Source organism: Leptodactylus fuscus, chromosome 3 (genome assembly GCF_031893055.1).
Source record: "Leptodactylus fuscus isolate aLepFus1 chromosome 3, aLepFus1.hap2, whole genome shotgun sequence".
Lineage (NCBI taxonomy): Eukaryota > Metazoa > Chordata > Amphibia > Anura > Leptodactylidae > Leptodactylus > Leptodactylus fuscus.
The window spans coordinates 203065743-203076356 of record NC_134267.1 but is presented as its reverse complement, the minus strand read 5'-3'; the positions used below and the strand labels follow the sequence as shown (position 1 = coordinate 203076356).

The following is a 10614-nucleotide window of genomic DNA, read 5'->3' as shown; positions in this document are numbered from 1 at the left end:
ATGTGTAACATGGGACAGTAACACGACCAAAGCTTGCAGGGCTGCTCTCCATAGGCAGCTACTACTACCCCCAACATCCATGCCCCTGTGACATATCATGATACCATATGTCTGTCATGGGCATGCGATTCAGTCTAGACAACTTCTAAGTTTTGCAACAATTGCATAGGACCATGACGTCATAGACCTCTACTACACAGTGATAAGCTGTGCACACAAAAAATCCAGCGATTACTACAGTCACGACATCACTGCCAGCGTACAGTACATTTTTGCGCATGCGCTTCTCTTTAGCTGACGTCATCCAATCATTCACCCTCGATGCAGGAGGAAACGGCTCCAAGGGGCGTGGTCATAACCTTCTAGCGTACTACGTCACCATCGAGAGATGATTGACGTTTCATGTGCCTACTGTAACTGACTGTATTGCTTGACCACGCCCAGTAACTCTTTGGCTGCCTCAGGTGTCTGTGGCAGATTTCACTTTTGATACTGTCAAAGTGCACAGGGGGGGCGGAGGGGTTAATAGGCTTTTTCCCTCAGAGGGGGAGGTGGGGAGCAGATGGGCGTGGTTATCGGAGGTGGGTTTGGACACGTCATCTGGGCGTGGTTAGTAGGCGTGGCCGGGCTGGTTCCGCTGTCTGTAGTCGGTGGAGGTAGAGATTGCGGGTGCTGGGTAGTGTGGCGGGTGATCGGGGCGCTCCAGGAGCCGGGTCACCAGGGTGTTGTGCCGCAGGATTCAGGTGAGTGTGTGCGGCCGCCGCTGTGTGCTGGAGGCGCTGCATTGTCTGCAGTGTGTGGTCCTGCAGCGCTCAGTGTGAGGCCTGGGGAGCTGGCAGCAGCGGCTCACTCATCCTGCTGGAGTATATATACATATATACAGTATATACCCTATGTGCTGTGCCTTGTCACTGACCGTGTGGAGCCTGCTGCTGGGCGAGCACTCACTGTATATACATGCCCGGTATATACTGTATGCAGAGGCATTGTTATAGTGTGCTGCAACGTATGCTGTATACCTAGGCTTTGTTACAGTATATATACTGTATATATATATCTATAGAGAGTGAGATACACAGATACTAGAGCAGTACTGTATATATAAAGTGCTATATATATTGTATGTATAGGCATTGTTATAGTATATAGCTATTGTATCAGCAGTGACTGTATACAAACAGCATATGCTGTATGCCTAGGCTTTGTTACAGTATATATACTGTATATATCTATATATATAGAGATACATACTAGAGCACTACTGTATATACAAGTGCTATATACTGTAGGTATAGGCATTGTTATAGAATATAGCTATTGTATCAGCTGTGACTATACAAGAAGCATATACTTTATGTCTAGGCGTTGTTACAGAGTGTGTGTGTGTGTGTATATATATTAGAGTAGTACTGTATATGAAGGTGCAATATATACTGTTATAGGCATTGTTATAATATAGAACTGTTGTATCAGCAGTGATACAGTTTATACTGTATGCCTAGGCTTTGTTATGGTATATATGTAGCTACTGGTGCACTACTGTATATACATGTGCTATATATACTGCATGCATAAACATTGTTCTAGTGTGTTTAGCTTCTGGAGCAGCAATGACTGTATGCAAGAAGTATATACTGTGACTAGGATTTGGTATAGTGTGTACTCACACACACTAGAGCAGTACTGGATACACAAGTTTTATATATACTGTATGATATAGGCATTGTTATAGTGTGTGTGTGTGTATATAGTAATGGAGTACTGACTGTATACAAGAACTATATACAGTATGCTTCTGTAGTGACTGTATATACTGCATGTATAGGCTTTAGTACATATAGCTATTAAAGCAGTACGGTATGTACCAGTGATTTAGGATACACTGTATACTGTGTGTACAAGCATTGTTATAGTGTATATAGCTGTTGTAACAGTAGTGATTGTATACAAGCTCTGTATAATGTCTGTATGCATTCATATTGAGACTGTATATTCTTGCTTCTGGGACCCCCACTTACCTGAAGAATGGAACCCCCTTATGTCGCTTGCATGTCTCTTTCCATAGTTGCCATTATTGTATAGAGCAAGGCCTTGTCGCTGCCATTCATTTTCCACAGACAAGGTGGCTGCAGCCTCCTTGTCTGATGTGATGTGTCAGGTAAGAGCCGGGCCCAGCACTTATACGATACTTATAGTATATCCTGTGGCTATGCCTGGAGTGTTTATATGCCCAGGCTATGGGGCAGCTTTAGCTTGTAGATTGGTATGGGAGGTTTACTTGGCATATGGGTGGTTTTACCGTGGCACCACTGTGGGCGCCTAGCACCTTCATATTGTATGAAGAAGACCCTGAGTGTCTTGACATCGCCCAATAATTGTATTCTTTTGTGTAAGTGACCAATATAAGGCAATCTCTATATTTTTGAGGCCATTGTTTGCTTTTCTGTTTTTTCCTCCCAACAGAATTAGTTGTTTTTTTTTCTTCGTTAATTGGTGTGAAAGTTGGCAGTGCCATCCACCATAGATATAGTTAGGGTATCAGTAAAGACGAGCAAATGATCGTGTATGCAGGGCAAAGGTCAGCCGATAATTAAAGGGGTTGTAACTGGGAGTTTAAATTGACTTTCCTGATCCAGTGGTCAATGATGATGGACTTGTAGGTTCTGGCCATGTCATGTGATCAGAAGCCTACACCGATCCCCAGGTCGCTCCTTCCCCTTCCTCCTTGCCCGATTTCACAAGCAACTATGAGGACTGGCCTTAGGTCTCATGTGCACGACCGACAGTGTGTACAGTCAGTGTGCTAGCCATGTTTTTCACGGCTAGCGCACTACCCTTTCATTTCTATGGCCCCATACACACGACTGTGTATTTTCACGGTCCGCTATATGGAGTCGTGAGCAAAACTCAGGACATGTCCTATTCCTGTCCGTTTTGTGGACCATGTTCACTGTTTTCAATGAATGGTTCAGCACACGGGTAACATCTGTGTGCTATTCAGTCATCGGATCGCAAAACACTCACACGGTTATGTGCATGTCGCCTTACTATGGTACTACAGCGTAAAAGATGTGCAATTGCCATGACACATCTCATCTTGCGTTGGTTGGGAAACATCTTGGGGCCCAATTCCCTGCCACCAGTTTGAAGGTAATGCCTCAGTGTTATAGAATCTCGCAACCTATCTGTCACACTTCTCATAGGTGGGGTCTTCCATTACATATACTAATGTTTTAAGACCCCCATAAGAAAATAAATCAGTCAAACCATGTAATATTGGCGAAATATGTCAACTCTCCTATATGGCAGGGAGATGATTAATCTTCATAATCGATGATGGGCTTTGTTGAAATGATCAGACTCAATCTTGTGGTTAGATACGTCATTAGAGGGGACCAGCAATGTCTTTATGGTTATATGGGTTGTGTTTAGTGACCTATCATAGTGCCATACCCCGCAGTGTGTATTCCTATAACAACCCACTAAGGTCTGTGTAGATACAAAAATCTCTAAGATTGAAGGCCTGTGAGCTGGGGATATATATTTGGCAAGAGCCCCATTACGTTGACCCTCTCCGCTCACTAGAATGACTTGGCTCTGTAGCCATGTGGCAATCCTCCATCCATTAGCTATAATGGGATAACCAAGCGACATCCAAAGAAAGCCGAGCCAGCAGGAGACACTATGTCTGGAATATGGCCACGTTTCCATAATTTGTTATGGATGCACATATGTATTGTATTTTTATTGAACAAACTTGGCTCCCCATAAGGTTTTGTTTTCCTATCGCTTCCTCCCAACAGCATCTGTTGAGTCTAGTATTTGCAGTTACATTGCATTAATGCCTCATGAATGACCTCTTAAAGGGTTAAACATGGTGCCCTAACATGTTACTTGACTCTCCAAATGCTTGGACATGTCCACTGGCTTAGGTAGGTCTCTGCTCCGACTGACACTAGGCTCACACTAAAATTGGGGTCCCCATGGGGACCCGAAAGACAGTGCATGTATGCTTAAATCCGGTCCCTGCGGACCCATAGATTATAATGGGGTCCACTGGGTTTACACCAGTTTTATACTGAAACAGGCTTGGAAAAGTCCTTCTTGTAGGACTTTTCTCTGCCGATTTTAGGTGGAGTCTCCAATGCAGATGGGAACCTAGCCCAAGAGGACATCTCCAAGCGTTTTCTGTTTGTTGAATGGCACCCGAAAGTCAAAAGTAGCATTGATCCCAGGCAGCGTTGGGTTGTGGAGAGGCGAGTATGGTTTTCTTATATTAGGGCCTCCATGTTTAACCCTTTTAAATATGATTTTTATCCTCCTAGAAGACCCCTTTAAGTGACAAGTTCAGCTCTGCGGCATCTGTACTAGCTTGTTGCTTAGATTTGCTTTGTCATGTTTATACTACTGAGGCAGGATGTAGTACTTTTATTAGAAAAATTCGGCATTGTTTACATAGTCTGCATTGTTACATGGTTATTATCTGTCCGTGTTTACATATACAATATTGACCAGTGATATATATGTTGCAGCTTTGTGCCCGGAGCGCTGCTCGTCTTCCTGACGTCTATGCAGTTTCTTAAGAATAGATAAACTGTAAAGGATAGGAGCAGAGATAACATAGACTCCCCCAGAGGCAGGAAACCGCTCACAGCGTCAAATATCTCGAATATCTCTTTTTTTTAAATATCCTTTTTTTTTTTTTTTTCCATGACAAGACTACAGGACTTACTTAGGGTATGTTCAGATTTCATCCGTTCTTCTGGTCCATCATAGGACTAGATTGGACCCTCCTCCTTAAGACTTCTATGGTTTATCCTTTCTACATGCTAGAAATGTCTGAGATGGTTTATATGGACACTGTCGCACGTTTTCCAATGCATGGTACCAGTTCGACTTGACCCGCTTTTGATGGTTTTCCATTATATGGAAGTGTAGAAGGGTACTTGTTTTTGGCAAGGCACCAAGCCAAAGCGAGGTCATGTGACACAACAGTGCTTAGATAATTGATTGACAACATCTACCACGCATGATAGGGAATGTGTCCCAACATTGAAGGTCTGACCGTGGGGTCCCCAGCAATTGGAAGAATGCAACCAATTTGATCTGGTACCTTGCCATGGAAAATTGGTTTTGTGTATTGTTGGTTGAACTAGAGTCCGACCAGTTGGATATTTCCCAATGTCTAAAAGGAGGTGTCTCTGCTGCTTCTAGCATTTCTCGGTGACAACTCTCCCGGGCCTTCTGCTGTGCCAGGAATTGCAACATATCCTTATTGAAGTGAGGAAATGTATTCTGTTTGCCTGTAGTGTTCTATCTTTTCACAGAGCTAGCTGGAGCGTCCATAGCAGTAGAAATATTGGGTGGAGCAGAGCACTCCATAGCATTGCTGACACTACCATCCCACCCAGTATGTCACCATATAAGCTTAATGTGCAAGTCGGGGCACATTCACGCAACATGTGACTGCTGAGGTGGTGACCACAGTGTGGAGGATCAGGGAAGCATCGCCAAGGTTTGGGATAAGATATTACTGCTTTTATTTTATAGGATCGCCATCTGTTTGTGAAACTTGGCGTTGGAAACCCCTTTAAAAGGGGGTGCCCTGAGAGTTTAATTCACATTGCAACCTCTTTCAATTTTATGAAGCTTGGCCTAGGAGTTTCGGGCTGGTTCCAATCCTGGATCACATCATCAGAACCAGCCCTCGCCCCCAGGTTTTTTTGCCTCCTTCCTCCTTTTCCTTGTTCACAGGTGCTATGGTCCTAACATAGGTTAACGAGAAACGGCCTGGGGTCCGAGGGTTCAGCTTCATAAAATTGCTGGAAGAAGGAAGGTAAATTAAACTCCATGGACATCCGCTTTAAAGTTGGGACTAAATGGTATATTAAGTCAGATGACTTCCAAAGTTTTGTGGCACTTACCATTGTACAACAGTTTTAGAGATGCCCCCCCCCCCTCCCAAAAAACCCCCATACAAACAAAACAAAAAAAACACATCACCAAATCAGAGATCAAATCACAGGGAGGTCACATTTGTCTGCAGCTTAAATTTTTGCTGTGATGACAAAGTAATGGGATTTCCATCTTTGCGATGATCACAATTATTTCAGGTTGCTATTAGAATACCTCCGCTCCCTTAGGAATGTGTTGTAGCGGCCGCACACCAAGGGGTTAAGCGCCGGCCGCTAACATGCATTCCTATGGAGCAAGGTATTAGAATCTAGTATTCGAATCATCTCTTGTCGCTATGTGACCCCATTGACAATCCTTAGATCTAATGTTGAGTGACAATACCTTCATGTTGAGTAGTCAAAGTTGTGTGTAGTGATCCCTGAGGGTAAGGTCACACAGTTTTTTTGCGCTGATTTTGACGCTGAATCCGCCTCAAAATCGGCCTCCATAAAACCCCTCCCAATAGAGTTCTATGTGGACAGGTGTAGTACTTGCTCCAGTATTTGTGGCTCTTTTGTGCGTAGGGGGCCACTGAAATGTTTTGGTTCGCCCTTTTATCCGCAATTATGGATGTGTGCATGGGACCTTGTATAATTCTGGGTTTAAAACATTGTCTTTTTTGCCAATAGATTACCGTATATGCCATATCCACTGTGCACCATTACCTGTATCTGTCTTCTTATAGGTCTTTAGTAAAGCTTGCTGTCTCCAATCTTGGTTGTTTTAAATGATTTCATCATTAGAATCCATTTTTTAACTAAGTACACGTCGCCATAGCCTCTTCTCTTACCTTTCTTTTTCTGATCCGTGCCACCGTTCCTGAGAAATTTCTTATTTCTTCCATATGTAAATTAGCTTTCAGACAGCACAGGGGGGCATTCCCCTTTGCTCAAAACAGTACAGGAGCCTCCCCTGTGCTTTCCGAAAACTCTCCAGCAACACCTCTCTCTTCTTTTCCTGTCATCCTCTCCGCTGGGTCATCCGCCACATCTTCATCCAAAAGCGCTGTCTGTTCATGTCTATCGGCCATTTTCCTGTGGCCTCTTACGCAAGTGTCCGTTTGGCCACAGGAAAATGGCTGAAAGACATGCGCAGTCGGCATTTTTGGCTGAAGATGCAGCTGATGACCTAGCGAAGAGGCGCTTGAGAGAATATTCGGACAGCAAATTTGCCTTCCATTGTTTTGAGACAGTAATGGATGCTTCTGTTTTCAGCATGCTGCACATAGTAGCTTTCTGCTTGGCTTTGCCGCAGATTTCGCGGCTGATTCAGCTGCAAAACCTGCAACTCAACATTGAGTCTGCGTCTGAGGCTAATACGTGAGCAAACCCTTTAGGAAAGCTGAAGCTCTGCTTTGGTTTTCCATATGGGATCCACGGGGGCCAAAATTTGGAGATGAATTTTAGGCATAAGATGGCCTCAAATTCTTTACCAATTCTTATGTGAACTTTGGAGGTCCAGTTATCCTCAGGATGATTTAATACATTGCTCTAATGAGCATCTTTTTCAGTTGTATTGTCCATAATTCACATCACAGATACATGACATGGGACGCCATAGATTTTTGTGTGTTGCTTTCTGTAAGCGGTGGTGCCAGAGCTCTGGCAGCTGCTTATCCTATTTCATTTACTACAGGGATCTCAAACACGTAGTCTATGGACCTTCTGTAGCTCCGAGGTTCTAATCTGACGCACGGCTTTCTTCCCGGATCTGCTGATCCTGGATTGGCCAAACTGGGGGGAAAACAACCCCCAACCGAGTTCTAAAGCTTCATAGTAGATACTTAGCTCTCTGCTCCCTGACAACTCCTACGCTCTTCACTTGCTCTTGGCGCTTTGTTGTGACGTATATGCACCCGGACCAGGAGAAGAGAGTGCTCCCGAGAGCAGTGAGGTAAGTAATGGCTGGGGTCCAGTGATGGGTGACATTAAAGGGGTTGTCCCGTTACAAGGATCCTATCTATAATGCTTGTTAATGTGGATGTAAGACTTTTCCTAAATACATTGCTTCAGCAAAACTGCTTTGTTTGGCCACTATCTCACTTTATTCATTTTTTTTGTGGCCACAGCCCTGACCTAGCTGCTCCTGAGTCAAGTGATGTATCAGCCTGCTCTCAGGGGGAGGGAGGAGGGGCTAAGTGCAGGGGAGCGAGCCTGGAGGGGGGGGGGGGGGGGAGGGGGAGTTTACCCTTTGGGGGAAGATGCCGCCAATACAGGGTTAGACGCCGGCACAAGTGAAGTCAGCAACACCTCTATGCTTCTGCCCTGCATGAAGCAAGTAGCGGCAGAAGCGATGCTGCTATTCCGGGGCGGAGGAGCGGAATAACAGCATCGCTTCTGCCACTGCTGGCTTCATGCAGGGCAGAAGCATAGAGGTGTTGCTGGCTTCACCTATGCCGGCATCTAACACTCCCCAGTATCCGCTGTAATAGAGAGGCGGATGCCGGGGACTGTTAGACACCGGCACAGGTGAAGCCAGCAACATCGCTATGCTTCTGCCCTGCATGAAGCCAGCAGCGGCAGAAGCGATGCTGTTATTCCGCTCCAGGGTCACATATGCAAAGCCAAGCGGCGAGATGCCGCCGGCCCTGCGTGCACGATCATACACCAGTCTAGCCTTCACAGTGCAAATACAGACCTGAGACCCTGTCTGGTCTGTATTTGCACTGTGAAGGCTAGACTGGTCTATGAGCGCGCACGCAGGGCCGGCGGCATCTCGCCGCTTGGCTTTGCATATGTGACCCCGCCCACCAATGACGAGACAAAGCCGGAAGACAGAAGAATTCACAGAAACGAAGACTGGTAAGTATGCGACGTGGGAATAACCCTTTAAGCTGTGTGGGGCCACGGCTGGGGTTATTGAACAATACATTTGTATGGTATAAAATTTGTAAGGAATGTGGCCCATTTGCCCAGTTGAGTTTGAGACCCCTGATCTACTACAATAACAAAAGTATGATAGCGACAATAGCCATCTGCGAAAGATTCTGCTGACCGGTATTGGAAGTCTATGGACGCCTTACCTGGGTGATTCAGCTTCATGGGCCTTTAAAGGAACTCTGTCACCCAAATCACAAAACGGTGTTTTCCCTTTGTGAATATGGGACTCTGTTACAGAGTCATTTTTGTCAATGTCCAAATAAGCTTTTTGGAGCAACAAGGGCGTTGCCTTTGCTTCTAAAAGGTAAGCTGAAAACCTCTTTTGGCTCTAAAGTCATTTGCACATTGACACAATTGACTATATTCAGGCAACAGAGACACCGATTCACAAGGGGAGAACACCGTGTAATCCAGGTCCACCTAACCCATCTTGGTTGGCAGGCTCTGGTGGCAGATTGCTTTTAAGATGGGTTCAGCTGGCGACTATATGCATTATTTTAGTTTGTTTTCCTTTAAAACAGATGAAGCAGAAGCTATAAAAGTCCCAAAGGCGACCTAATGGTTATTAGCGGAATAGTTTTTAGTGGATCATTTTCGGACAGTACCCCTCGCTGTGTTTGCTGCGCGGGTAGTGTGAGAACTTTATTCCATGTAGCGCTGGGATTACACAGCTGTGAAGTGCTCCCAGTCCGCTCGCTCTTAGCAAACACAGCAAGCCATGTGAAATTCTGAGGAATGTAATAGCATGGAGCTGACAGGCCGTCCTTGAGCGCATCCTGGGCACGTACTTCCATTACTAAGTGTCTTGGGAACCTTGTTATTATTTAACCCCCATGACTACCAAGCACTTTAATGACAGGTTTGGGTATTGTGGCAAGTTCTGGTTTGTTACTTCTAGTTGTGTTGTAATCGTATTAATAAGTATATAGTGTAAGGTGTACTTAAAGGGAAACTCCACCTTCACCTTACTCATTGTTAGGAAATGTAGTAGTTATCCAAGGCACAGAAGGAGAGGATTGGGGGACGGAATCCCTGCACGGAGTTCGAACAGTGTTGTGAATCCAGCCTTAGTGTAAGTTCACACAAAAAACGCCTCTCAACTCTCCCATTCACTTCAATGATTTCTGCTTGGTTTCTGTCTGAAAAATATGGAGAGAAAAATCCTTCTTGTAACTAGTAGCGGAAAAAAGACACGAGATGCCCTATCTTGCCATGGACGACGTGGCTGATTCAGTCCGCGCCTTGAGACATGCTCCTGTTCCGGCCTAATCAGGAGCGGGATTCTGCGATGGATTGCCGATTCACTGCATCCCGTCGTGACTAGCCGTGCGGAAGTTTGCACGGTGGAAACCATTTTGCGCGTGTGAACATACCCTTATATTATGCCGTATTGGTATTTTGTATTGCACAGGACACTTTAAGGATACATCCACATGTAGCTGCAATGCTGCAGGTTTTCTGTCCAGATTAGTCTCAGAAAAGCCACATATACATAGCAATGCCAGTGACTTACACTGGGTTCACACCAGCATTCGATCTCCGATCTCCGAGACTTTTCAAGCCTATTCAAATGAATGGGCTTGGAACATGCCGGCAGGTTTCCGTCTCCTGCCCCTGTTTTGTGCAGGAAACGGAAACCTGCAGAACGGAGACTGGGCGCAGATGTGAACAAGCCCTAACACCAACTGAGTTATCCAGGAAGATCCCCCGGGCTAAAGACTTGGTATTCCAACAACCACTAAGCTCCCCCTAACTGCTAGGAACCCACAGCGACCAAGAC

The 10614-nt window shown here is 45.2% G+C and overlaps 1 protein-coding gene across 1 annotated transcript in view; it reads left to right on the top strand.

The window, feature by feature from the left end:
* The first annotated feature begins 588 nt into the window (after window positions 1-588).
* Window positions 589-10614, top strand: part of NCK1 (NCK adaptor protein 1) — an 80758-nt gene continuing 70732 nt past the window's right edge. The window contains exon 1 of the mRNA XM_075269059.1: window positions 589-743. The gene's annotated coding sequence lies outside the window, so the exon portion shown is untranslated. The remainder of the gene's footprint in view (window positions 744-10614) is intronic.